We start from the raw sequence: 14,541 nt of genomic DNA, 5'->3' as shown, positions 1-14,541 counted from the left end.
TAGACACTCGACAAAGCAATATTTGCTATCTATACATAAACAAACTTGTGCTGGCTGCACATTACATTTTAGTGCAAATAAATTCTGTTTTGTCATAATTAAATCCTTAATTACACTGGGGACTCAACATATATATATATATATATATATATATATATATATATATATATATATATATATATATATATATATATATATATATATATATATATATATATATATATTGTAACACCCCGTTTTCCCGTGCGTGTCTAAAGGTACGTACTTAATCAATAGTACGCTTATAACTTACTCGTTATGTGATTAAATGAACTAAAGTTTCAGTTAGGTGTAAGTGCATATATTTATATGTGTGTGTATATATATATATATATATATATATATATATATATATATATATATATATATATATATATATATATATATATATATATATATATATATGGGTATATGCGAACGCGTGCGTATACGTGTTTGTGTATGTGTCGCGAAGGTGTGGAGTCGTGTGAGACTTAAGGACGAAGCTTAGACGTGGATAGGAATAGTGAACGAGGTGTGCTAGTTGTATGAACCTTCGTTTTATGATTTGTTGTCAAAGTGACCAGGAACAGGCCAATTCCGCGCCGCGAGGAATGGGGCCGCGACGCGACAAACAAAGCAAATCCAGATCAGAACTTGAGTTAAGAAGGGTCATTTTTCCTTCTTTATGTCGCGCCACGACAAAGGAGCCGCGCCGCGACACCTCTGCAATTCTGACTCCGAATTCCATTCAAATTAAATAGGGTTTAGGGGCAATTTGGTCTTTTTGCGTGTAGATCTGGTTGGAGCCTTTAATATCAACCACTTATCTTATTTTTCTTATTTCTTTTCTATTTTCTTTCACATTTTCCTCTCAAATCCTAAAACCCACTTAGACTAAACTCAAGATTTGAAGGTGAAGTTTTGTGAATCAATCCTAGAAGCAAGAATTAAAGTTGCTCTCCTTGTTATTAGCTACAAACGGATAGTTTTGGTAAGTCTCAACTCTAAGTTTCGAGTTTTAATTAGTTTAAGCTAGGGTTGGTTCATATGGAACTAGTGTGACCCATTTGAGGGTTAAATGGGTGGGTTTTTGGGTTGGATTGTTGAAAGGAAACCCTAAGTAGCTATTATCTAGGGTTTGATCTTGTGATTTGAGGTTGTAAGTGCTAAATGATGTTGTTAGTCATTAATGCACTTTTAAAAGGATGAAAGTGTTGTTATTGTGTAAGTTTGACTTGAATTGTGAGTCAAAGAGTCAAAAGAGCACTAGTTGACCTAATCGGGTGAAATGGTTATGAAATACACCAAGTTTATGTTAGTTGATGTTACTAAACTCTAATTACTAGCTTTTAGTGATTTATGACGAGGCATGGCCATTAATGGGCGGTTTTGGTGTAGTTGAGTCATTTAATGCAAACGGGTCATTAAATGCTCAAGGGTTAGTGTTTGGCATTTAATTCAACTAGATTGTATGTTAATAAATGCATAATGTAATAGGTACGTTACATTAAAGGGTTGCAAGCTCGGTTAGCTTTCACAAGGGACTTGAGGTGAGTGGAAAATCTATATATGTATGTATATGATTTACGTGCCGTATTAATGGTGTCACATAGCCGTTTTGTGACCATAGTTGTGAGACATAGCCGTTTTGTCCACATTTTATATTTATGCACATAGCCGTGTTTGTGTATATAGTGGCGAGTAATAGCCGTGTTTTACTCCCACGTTATTATCCATGTTATTGTGCACATAGCCGTGTTTGTGTACATGATTGTGAGTAATAGCCGTGTTTTACTCACATGTTGATCAAGTGATGCCATAGCCATTTTTGGGAACACTTGGGGGTGATGCCATAGCCATTTTTGGAACACCTCAGGGGTTAGTATACCATAGCCGTGTTTGGGAGCTAACGGTTGTTATGAACATCGATGACTTGTTTCGCAAGGTCATTCCCCTTGCGAAGGATTTTGGTTAACCATGGTTCATGATTAGTGATGCTAGCATTTGATTTATGATTATGATATTTATGTTATTAATGTGGCTAGTTGTACGGTTTGACGATACTAGCTTATTTATCGAGATGTTATGCAATTGTGTACGTTATATGATATCGTGGATGCGTGTGGGTAAGTCTTATATGCATGTATATATTTATTCTACTCACTAAGCTTTGCTTACCCCTCTCGTTGTTTATCTTTTTAGATGCAGGCGCGGACAAGGGCAAGGGGGTCGTTGGGCACTAGGTGTCCCTTGTTGTTGTTATGTTGGAGCTTTTGGAAGTTGGCCTAGTTTTGGGTAGTTTAGTCCCAAACCATGCTCGGAACGTCGTTTGATTTATAAACTATCATTTGTAAGGGGTCAAACTTGTACTAAACTTTATTCGTGGCCCTCGTGCCTATTGTAAACAATTAATTGTTGTGCGTTTTAAATAGAACACGTGAAATGGGTTACATATTTAATTGGCGTGTAATTGTGTTGTATAAAAAAAAATTTATCGTATGGATTACGGGTCGGGTTGTTACAAGTGGTATCAGAGCATGGTCTAAGGGATTTAGGTGACTTGAGATAGGCGCCTAGACTTAGACTTTTATGTTATTGAATTATATGCGGGACTTGTAGGACTACGGGTCAGTGCGGGGTTTGATTAGTTCTTTGATGAATAAATGGACAACTATGCTATGTTATGATGTTACTAATCATGTGTTGTTGTTTTGAACATCGAGCAAGATGGTTGTGACACGTTTGAGCATGGCACGGCATGTGAGCGTAATAGTGAGTCGCGACCACTATTACGGTTGCAAGTCAAGTCAAGCAAGGATGTGCGACAAGTATCGAGCTAGATGTGGTGTGTGTGCGGTCATATGCATAGATATATATGTGTATTAAATTGTTGGTGATGTCTTGTAGTGACCCGGAAAATTTCGACTAATTTTAAATCAAACTCTTGATACGATATAATAATTCCGACACGATAAGCAAAAATCTGTAATTTTGAGTCTCGAAAGCTTTGAAATCTATATTCATATCATCAATTACCCTTTGACTATTCCATACGATTCACGAACAACTATTTGTAAATAGATACATATATATTTAAATATAAAGATAAATGTATATATATATATATATATATATATATATATATATATATATATATATATATATATATATATATATAATTTGAAATATAAATTGAAATAATATATAGATATGAAATATGATACATTTAAATTGTTATATTACTATGTTATTGTTATTATTTTTAATATCATTATTATTAAGAGAAAAATTATAATTTTAGTTATTATTATTATTATTATCAAAAATTATCATTTAAAATTATTATAATCATTATTCTATCATTATTTTTATTATCATTAATATTAGTTTGATATTATTATTTCTATTATTATTATTACTAGTATTTTTATTATTATGAATAATATTAAAAGTATTATTACTAATAAGATAATTAGTAGTATTATTAATATATTTATTAAATATTAATATTAAGTAAATATATAAAAAAATGATGTAGACATATAACAAATTCAGTTTAACATCTGTGTCTACTTTTAACTAATTGCTTCTGATTGAAAGATTATGTCCACCAAATTATCACAATCAAACAATATCTACTGTAGGATTACATGATTAATTCATCTGATTCTTATGTATTACTTTGTCAACCTCTGTGGCACTAACTTTGCATAAATTATCTATCTATCATTTGTTTTCCTTGTATAGAGACAAATTCTACACAACAAAAACTTACAAGACTTCCTCCTTCAAACCACTACCATCTCTGGCAACCCACCACCACACGATCACCATAACAACCTATGCATTTTTATGATGAATCACGAAACAACCATCCTCCACCCACCAAGTCACCACCGCCGGTTACAAACCACCACCACCTTATCGCCACACTTCCTCACTCTTTCTCTCTCTTTCTCTCTTCCCTCTCTAACTAACTCACTCTCTTGTTTGCTTAAGGTCCCGTTTGCATCACCAATAAATCATCACCATCACCATGACCAAACTAAACCACAACCATACTTTTTTCCTACAACCATAAACCACCACATCTTCATCATAAATCACCCTATCAAACTGCTCGAATCCAACAACAAATCGAACCAGGCTGCTACTCATTCTCTGTTATTAAACCCGCCACTTGCTACCATGTTTTCTGTCGAGCACCGATATTTCAATAACCCATGTCCATCACCTCCAACTTCTTGAAACCCAACCCAAGAACCCACTCTTCATGTTTCGGTTTACATATACAACAAACCAAGAAGATATTAGAGGTTGATAAGCAAATAATACTTGATAAGGTGATGTTGGTTTAAGCTTTGCAAATATTTCGGCCCACACATATATATCACGAGTTGAGTGGTAAAGGTAAATATGAAAAAGACCCCTCCATTATTTATTGATTTTCGGTCTGCTTGCTGCTTACCACGTTCCATTCTTTTTTTCAATGATTCGAACCCCACCACCTCAATTATATTGGGTTGTTTAAGTAGAACATAAAACGCGTTTATTAAGTAATAAGGGATGTTGGCTTTACCTTTTTCAAATGTCTCGGCCCACTTGCAACAACACGATAATTACTGAGAGGATGATGATCACAGATTAAGATTTCAATAATGATAGTGGTGTTAAATATAATAATGATAGTGACGATGATGGTATACGTAGTGGGGTTCCGGAATGGGGACGAGTATTAATATTTCAATACAACTAAACAATTTCCTTATTCTATATGCAATTGGGCCAAATCACACTTTCTGTTGGGCTGCCGAGAATTTTTAGTTGGGCCGAGGTGATCAGTGGGCCGAGGTGTTTAAGAGGGCTGAAACTAATTTGATGATAAATTTCTAAACACAAATTGATATAGAGAATGAATGATCTTGGCATCACAAACATGATGATGTTATGACGATGAAGTAATAAGGTGATAATGATGATAATAAGATTATAATGATAATGTGAATAAGTTTAGAGATAGATATTAGTAAAGAAATTGGTGATGTGATTATGATCATAAATAAGATTATGGTATGGTTAAGATGAGGATAAAAATATTTGATATTATGCTAACTAAGTTGGATATGAAGTTGTGAAGATGAGGTGATTAATGGGAGAAATGAAAACGATAATATTGGTTAAATAAATTTTACGTACGAAATGAATCAGAAAAAGGAAGGATGGAGTAATGGTTAAGGCATTATCGGGTTAGCGGGACGTCGCGGGTTCAAACCCGGACTTGGGCATTTTTTTTAAGGAGTACTTCTTTGAGGTAGAATTTCTATTTACTTATTATAATTATTACTTTTATTAATATTATTATCATTATTAATATTATTATTGATATTATTATTATTACATCATTATTACGATTAAAGATAAATATTATTATCACCATTAATATTATTATCATTATTATTATCATTATTGTTATTATTATTATTATTATTATTATTATTATTATTAATATTATTATTATTATTATTAATATTATTATTATTATTATTATTATTATTATTATTATTATTATTATTATTATTATTATTATTATTATTATTATTATTATTCTTCTTCTTCTTCTTATTATTATCTAAGAAATATTAGATACATAAAAAAAAAATATTTTTGATACATAATATATTAGTATTACATAAAAATTATAAAATAAACGTATTAACACTAATTATATAAATATTCACATATAACAAATTATTGATTTTCAACATAATACTAATCACACATATATATATATAAAACTATCAATATATTAATTATTTTAAATGAATATACAAACTAAAAAAAAATATATATAAGATATATAATTTAAGATATAATATATAAATTTGTTCGACTACAATTATGTGTGTTAATATATACATAAATGCTATAGGTTCATGAATCCGAGGCCAACCCTGCATTGTTCAGTTGTTCAATGTCATTATATGTATTTTTACTACAAAATACAGTATGGTGAGTTCATTTGATTCCCTTTTACTCTTTAAATTTTTGGGACTGAGAATGCATGCGCTTTTATAAATGTTTTACGAAATAGACACAAGTAATCGAAACTACATTATATGGTTGAATGATCGAAATTGAATATGCCCCTTTTTATTAATTCTGGTAATCTAAGAATTAGGGAACAGACACCCTAATTGACGCGAACCCTAAAGATAGATCTATCGGGCTCAACAAGCCCCATCCAAAGTACCGGATGCTTTAGTACTTCGAAATTTATATCATGTCCGAAGGAGGATCCCGGAGTGATGGGGGATATTCTTATATGCACATTGTGAATGTCGATTACCAGGTGTTCAATCCATATGAATGATATTTTTATCTCTATGCATGGGACGTATGTTTATGAAAAATGGAAATATGAAATCTTGTGGTCTATTAAAATATAAAAATGATTATTATGATAAACTAATGAACTTACCAACCTTTTGGTTGACACTTGAAAGCATGTTTATTCTCAGGTATGAAAGAAATCTTCCGCTGTGCATTTGCTCATTTTAGAGATATTACTTGGAGTCATTCATGACATATTTCAAAAGACGTTGCATTCGAGTCTTTGAGTTCATCAAGATTATTATCAAGTCATTTATAGTTGGATATATTAGGAAATGGTATGCATGCCATCAACTTCTGATGTAATGAAAGTTTGTCTTTTAAAAACGAATGCAATGTTTGTAAAATGTATCATATAGAGGTCAAGTACCTCGCGATGTAACCAAATGTAATGTATTTGTCCGGATGGATTAGGACGGGTCCTTTCAGTTGGTATCAGAGCGGTGGTCTTAGTGAACCAGGTCTTGCATTAGTGTGTCTAACTGATAAGTCGTTAGGATGCATTAGTGAGTCTGGACTTCGACCGTGTCTGCATGTCAAAAGTTTTGCTTATCATTTTTGTCAGAAATCATTTGTTTATCATCCTTAGTAAATTACCTGCTTATTATTCTTAGTCTAGACACATCTTATTGCATTGACTGCATGAATAGTGTATAGACAAAATTCATATCTTAGTGTATCTGCTACTTCATATCTTAGCATATCTGTTACTGTAACTTTGCCTGTTGTATTCCGTAGATTCCTCCGTAACTTATGGGATTTTAGTATTATATATGCATATGTAAACTATGTATTGCAGGGTACTAATCTACATCCTATAATCTATTTCTTATCGAAAATCCTTCATCCGATTGAATGAGATGAATCCCTCAACCAGTTCGAGTTCCTCAGATTCCGATAGCTATTCCGATAGTTATTACGACAGCTATTCCGACATAGATGTTCACCTAAGCTCCGAAAACAGCGTCATCGGCATGAATCAACCAATCAGCCATTATCAATTCATCTGATGGGTTCGTAGTCGACTTAATCAATGGAAACACGCAGAAGGCAATCCCTTCCACCAACCGAATTCACCTCACAATGAACCTGAAGCGTTTACCGGCGAATCTGTTTGAGACATCATTTTCAGTCCCATTTCCAGGGTAACTCGATAAGATTATATTTTATCCACAATTCTGAACCTTATTCATCCGCTCGTTCCGATCGACAATCATCCTGGAGTAATAAGTCAATGAACTTCGCGCTCGAATAATCAATTCGGAGAATATGGTGCAAAATGTACCAGCTTCAGCAACATCATCGGCACCAACAGTACCATCAGTAACAGCACCAGTACCATCAACAATCCATGCTTCAATATCACTATCTGTACTTCGAGTATGATCTTCGTTATACGTATCGTTCTACCTCATTTATCTTCGTTCGACATGGCGAATATGTAATCTATAAAGTTTTAGAGATTATTTATTCTAGTTCCAACCGAAAACTAAATGATTTTAATATTATATTAACTCATTAAATTCATGATTTCATCTGAAGAAAATATATATGTATATATGTTTTCATAAAGATTGTAATTAAAAATTCTTTTGTACAAACTGTTAATGCTGAAAATATTTTAACGGGTAGGTAATACCCGAGGAATATTTAGATTTCACATTAATAAGTTACATTGTACGTTCTTCGAATTTGATTCAATAATCATATACTATCCTACTTACATCCACCGATATACGTATCCGTTCACCAAAGAATAACTATTTTCATTCAAATTCAAATTTCATATTTGAATTTTGACCTATCAGAATCCAACAAGTGGCATAATGAAGAAAACATTTGACGGAATAAAATTTGTTAGAAACAAACAAAGTAACTATGAGAAATTTTGTTAAGAATCCACGCTAACAAAATCCTAGCTAACTGTTCCTAGCTAACTGTGGACTAATCAACTGAGGACTACCAACAGTGGACAATTAAAATAAATTAAAATATTGATTATAACATATGAAACTAAACAATACATCAAGTTTGCCACTTGATTTTCATCTTAAACCTCATTTGTATATTGACTAGTACAATATGCGTTCAAACCTTTCATGATTTTTGAAAACACCACAATCGAGAGAATGAACCAACCGCACTTCATCTACGGAAGAAAATATTGATACATTTAGTTATGCCTCTGAAAAACACTCGGAACATGAGTAAACGTTTAACTCATATCTGTGCTAATTCCTTTAGTGTTATTATTACCCAAAAATAACTTGATGATTGCTTTCAAAGTAGCAAATTTTGTCACAGCTCCAGCAAGTCAACTTCGACTTTTCATTCGAAACAATCTTATTATCACCTTGATATATATGTATGTTCTTTTATTATTTTATGTTCCACCATAGTACCATCAGTGTTTAATCATCTAAAAACACAATTCCCTTGAAACCACCTCGAATTGATAACCGATGATTCAAATATGGTAGCATTAAATGCAGAGGAAACAGCAAAAATCGTAGATGGTCTAAACGGCCAACAGTTTGATAATAAAGAATGGAGTATTGGAAACATTCAATAGAAAATTTAGTACCAAAAAGTGGATTATGCGAAACTATGAAGGAATCCGTGGACAAATCACAAAGAATAAGTTTGACTTCAAAGAATCCAAATGATTCTGTTCCTGATGAAATCTTTAGCGAATACCTTGCTTCCGAATCTACACTCTTACGGATAAATCTTCTTCATCATCCATCGATATTAGAAATTCCAAGATATCATCATATCTTTCATTATAAATGTCCTCCATATTTCTGAAGATATTTTTCATAACTATCCTTATTTGAAATCGTTAATCACTTCGTGCTATCAGTGTTACATCATATAGAAACTGTTAGTTTCTATATTCTGTAAACCTTCGAACTTAAAATGTGAATGTTATTGAAGTAATGTTGGGAACTGATACATGAGTTAGTATAATATAATGACACTTGATCAACGTGATTATATTACAGTAAGTCATGCTGAGATTCTAATGGAACGTGATGATTCACAGATCATACCGTTATCACGTGACATGTTACATAACTCTTTCATTCAAATTAACTTCTGGACATATCAAGAAAATATATTCGTGATAGTTCTATTCTCAGTGATTCTGGTAATTTGACAAATCAAATCGTGCTATTACGTTCTTTCTTGCTTAGAACATTAAGTTCATTCGGAACTCCATACCTACAAATTCTGGACCAATACTTGCGAAAAGAAAACAAAAGCATAGAGCTTCGAAATATAAGGAAGATATAAAACTCGACAACAACACTGAAATTACAATAATTAAAAATCAAAACATCACGACAATTAAAAAATAAAAAGATTACAATCAAACTACTCGTCGTCGTCATTTGTCATCTGCAAAGTAGCGTTCACCAGTCATTTCACCATCCGTGAGGTACTCTGGAGACATCGGTATTTCTCTTGATGCTTCAACTACTGTTTCAACTGATTCATCGAGGTAACGATAACCCAACGTCTCTTCATCTTCAAGAACCGCATACAAAGAAATGCGTTTACCGCGATCTTCAATGGTATCTTTTATAAAGTACCATTGATCATCGGTACACAGAAAACTTGCCCTACAATCCGCATCATAATCGTCTTTATAAAAAAACACAGACGTGAATTCACACGGAACTTTTTCCTTCAGAAAGGATAGCAAGTTTTGTAAACCAACATCACGAATGTCGATATCTTCAAACGAAATACTGTCGCCCCACTTATATTCCTTCATTTGATTACGGAAATCACCTCCGTAATGAACATCGAACGAAACAATCATTGGGGGAAGTGTTAACATTTTGCTGTTTGGGAGTGTTTGATTTTTTTGAATTTGAGAAAGGTGGAAACATAAAAGAAATATATGTTTGAGTGTATAAAATGAAGTATATGGTTGGTGTTTTTATAGTGTAAAAGTGACCGTTGGGATAGCCGTTGAAAATTTTTTTTATTTTACTAACGGCTAAAAATTTGGGCAAGTTTTTGGGAGAAGGTGGACGATGCCTGTTGGGACCTCTCTCATGATAGTTTCATTCGTGCTCTTCGAATAATCGAATTATTTTATCTGTATTATTCTGTAATGATGGAGACTCTATTTATCAGCTCATATTCGTCAAGAAAACATATTTATCGTTAGCCATGACGACCTCACTCAAATTTCGGGACGAAATTTCTTTAACGGGTAGGTACTGTAGTGACCCGGAAAATTTCGACTAATTTTAAATCAAACCCTTGATACGATATAATAATTCCGACACGATAAGCAAAAATCTGTAATTTTGAGTCTCGAAAGTTTTGAAATCTATATTTATATCATCAATTACCCTTTGACTATTCCATACGATTCAATAACAACTATTTGTAAATAGATACATATATATTTAAATATAAAGATAAATGTATATATATATATATATATATATATATATATATATATATATATATATATATATATATATATATATATAATTTGAAATATAAATTGAAATAATATATAGATATGAAATATGATACATTTAAATTGTTATATTACTATGTTATTGTTATTATTTTTAATATCATTATTATTAAGAGAAAAATTATAATTTTAGTTATTATTATTATTATTATCAAAAATTATCATTTAAAATTATTATTATCATTATTCTATCATTATTTTTATTATCATTAATATTAGTTTGATATTATTATTTCTATTATTATTATTACTAGTATTTTTATTATTATGAATAATATTAAAAGTATTATTACTAATAAGATAATTAGTAGTATTATTAATATATTTATTAAATATTAATATTAATTAAATATAAAAAAAAAATGATGTAGACATATAACAAATTCAGTTTAACATCTGTGTCTACTTTTAACTAATTGCTTCTGATTGAAAGATTATGTCCACCAAATTATCACAATCAAACAATATCTACTGTAGGATTACATGATTAATTCATCTGATTCTTACGTATTACTTTGTCAACCTCTGTGGCACTAACTTTGCATAAATTATCTATCTATCATTTGTTTTCCTTGTATAGAGACAAATTCTACAAAACAAAAACTTACAAGACTTCCTCCTTCAAACCACTACCATCTCTGGCAACCCACCACCACACGATCACCATAACAACCTATGCATTTTTATGATGAATCACGAAACAACCATCCTCCACCCACCAAGTCACCACCGCCGGTTACAAACCACCACCACCTTATCGCCACACTTCCTCACTCTTTCTCTCTCTTTCTCTCTTCCCTCTCTCTAACTAACTCACTCTCTTGTTTGCTTAAGGTCCCGTTTGCATCACCAATAAATCATCACCATCACCATGACCAAACTAAACCACAACCATGCTTTTTTTCTACAACCATAAACCACCACATCTTCATCATAAATCACCCTATCAAACTGCTCGAATCCAACAACAAATCGAACCAGGCTGCTACTCATTCTCTGTTATTAAACCCGCCACTTGCTACCAGGTTTTCTGTCAAGCACCGATATTTCAATAACCCATGTCCATCACCTCCAACTTCTTGAAACCCAACCCAAGAACCCACTCTTCATGTTTCGGTTTACATATACAACAAACCAAGAAGATAGTAGAAGTTGATAATTAAATAATACTTGATAAGGTGATGTTGGTTTAAGCTTTGCAAATATTTCGGCCCACACATATATATCACGAGTTGAGTGGTAAAGGTAAATATGAAAAAGACCCCTCCATTATTGATTGATATTCGGTCTGCTTGCTGCTTACCACGTTCCATTCTTTTTTTCAATGATTCGAACCCCACCACCTCAATTATATTGGGTTGTTTAAGTAGAACATAAAACGCGTTTATTAAGTAATAAGGGATGTTGGCTTTACCTTTTTCAAATGTCTCGGCCCACTTGCAACAACACGATAATTACTGAGAGGATGATGATCACAGATTAAGATTTCAATAATGATAGTGGTGTTAAATATAATAATGATAGTGACGATGATGGTATACGTAGTGGGGTTCCGGAATGGGGACGTGTATTAATATTTCAATACAACTAAACAATTTCCTTATTCTATATGCAATTGGGCCAAATCACACTTTCTGTTGGGCTGCCGAGAATTTTTAGTTGGGCCGAGGTGATCAGTGGGCCGAGGTGTTTAAGAGGGCTGAAACTAATTTGATGATAAATTTCTAAACACAAATTGATATAGAGAATGAATGATCTTGGCATCACAAACATGATGATGTTATGACGATGAAGTAATAAGGTGATAATGATGATAATAAGATTATAATGATAATGTGAATAAGTTTAGAGATAGATATTAGTAAAGAAATTGGTGATGTGATTATGATCATAAATAAGATTATGGTATGGTTAAGATGAGGATAAAAATATTTGATATTATGCTAACTAAGTTGGATATGAAGTTGTGAAGATGAGGTGATTAATGGGAGAAATGAAAACGATAATATTGGTTAAATAAATTTTACGTACAAAATGAATCAGAAAAAGGAAGGATGGAGTAATGGTTAAGGCATTATCGGGTTAGCGGGACGTCGCGGGTTCAAACCCGGACTTGGGCATTTTTTTTAAGGAGTACTTCTTTGAGGTAGAATTTCTATTTACTTATTATAATTATTACTTTTATTAATATTATTATCATTATTAATATTATTATTGATATTATTATTATTACATCATTATTACGATTAAAGATAAATATTATTATCACCATTAATATTATTATCATTATTATTATTATTATTATTATTATTATTAATATTATTATTATTATTATTATTATTATTATTATTTTTATTATTATTATTATTATTATTATTATTATTCTTCTTCTTCTTCTTCTTCTTATTATTATTATCTAAGAAATATTAGATACATAAAAAAAAAAAAATATTTTTGATACATAATATATTAGTATTACATAAAAATTATAAAATAAACGTATTAACACTAATTATATAAATATTCACATATAACAAATTATTGATTTTCAACATAATACTAATCACATATATATATAAAACTATCAATATATTAATTATTTTAAATGAATATACAAACTAAAAAAAAAAAGATATATAATTTAAGATATAATATATAAATTTGTTCGACTACAATTATGTGTGTTAATATATACATAAATGTTATAGGTTCATGAATCCGAGGCCAACCCTGCATTGTTCAGTTGTTCAATGTCATTATATGTATTTTTACTACAAAATACAGTATGGTGAGTTCATTTGATTCCCTTTTACTCTTTACATTTTTGGGACTGAGAATGCATGCGCTTTTATAAATGTTTTACGAAATAGACACAAGTAATCGAAACTACATTATATGGTTGAATGATCGAAATTGAATATGCCCCTTTTTATTAATTCTGGTAATCTAAGAATTAGGGAACAGACACCCTAATTGACGCGAACCCTAAAGATAGATCTATCGGGCTCAACAAGCCCCATCCAAAGTACCGGATGCTTTAGTACTTCGAAATTTATATCATATCCGAAGGAGGATCCCGGAATGATGGGGGATATTCTTATATGCACATTGTGAATGTCGATTACCAGGTGTTCAATCCATATGAATGATATTTTTGTCTCTATGCATGGGACGTATGTTTATGAGAAATGGAAATATGAAATCTTGTGGTCTATTAAAATATAAAAATGATTATTATGATAAACTAATGAACTCACCAACCTTTTGGTTGACACTTGAAAGCATGTTTATTCTCAGGTATGAAAGAAGTCTTCCGCTGTGCATTTGCTCATTTTAGAGATATTACTTGGAGTCATTCATGACATATTTTAAAAGACGTTGCATTCGAGTCTTTGAGTTCATCAAGATTATTATCAAGTCATTTATAGTTGGATATATTAGGAAATGGTATGCATGCCATCAACTTCTGATGTAATGAAAGTTTGTCTTTTAAAAACGAATGCAATGTTTGTAAAATGTATCATATAGAGGTCAAGTACCTCGCGATGTAACCAAATGTAATGTATTCGTCCGGATGGATTAGGACGGGTCCTTTCATGTCTAATCCATTTTTAATCTTTAAAATG

This window comes from Rutidosis leptorrhynchoides, chromosome 5 (assembly GCF_046630445.1).
Source record: "Rutidosis leptorrhynchoides isolate AG116_Rl617_1_P2 chromosome 5, CSIRO_AGI_Rlap_v1, whole genome shotgun sequence".
In the NCBI taxonomy this organism is placed as follows: Eukaryota; Viridiplantae; Streptophyta; class Magnoliopsida; order Asterales; family Asteraceae; genus Rutidosis; species Rutidosis leptorrhynchoides.
Note: the sequence above shows the minus strand (reverse complement) of the source record.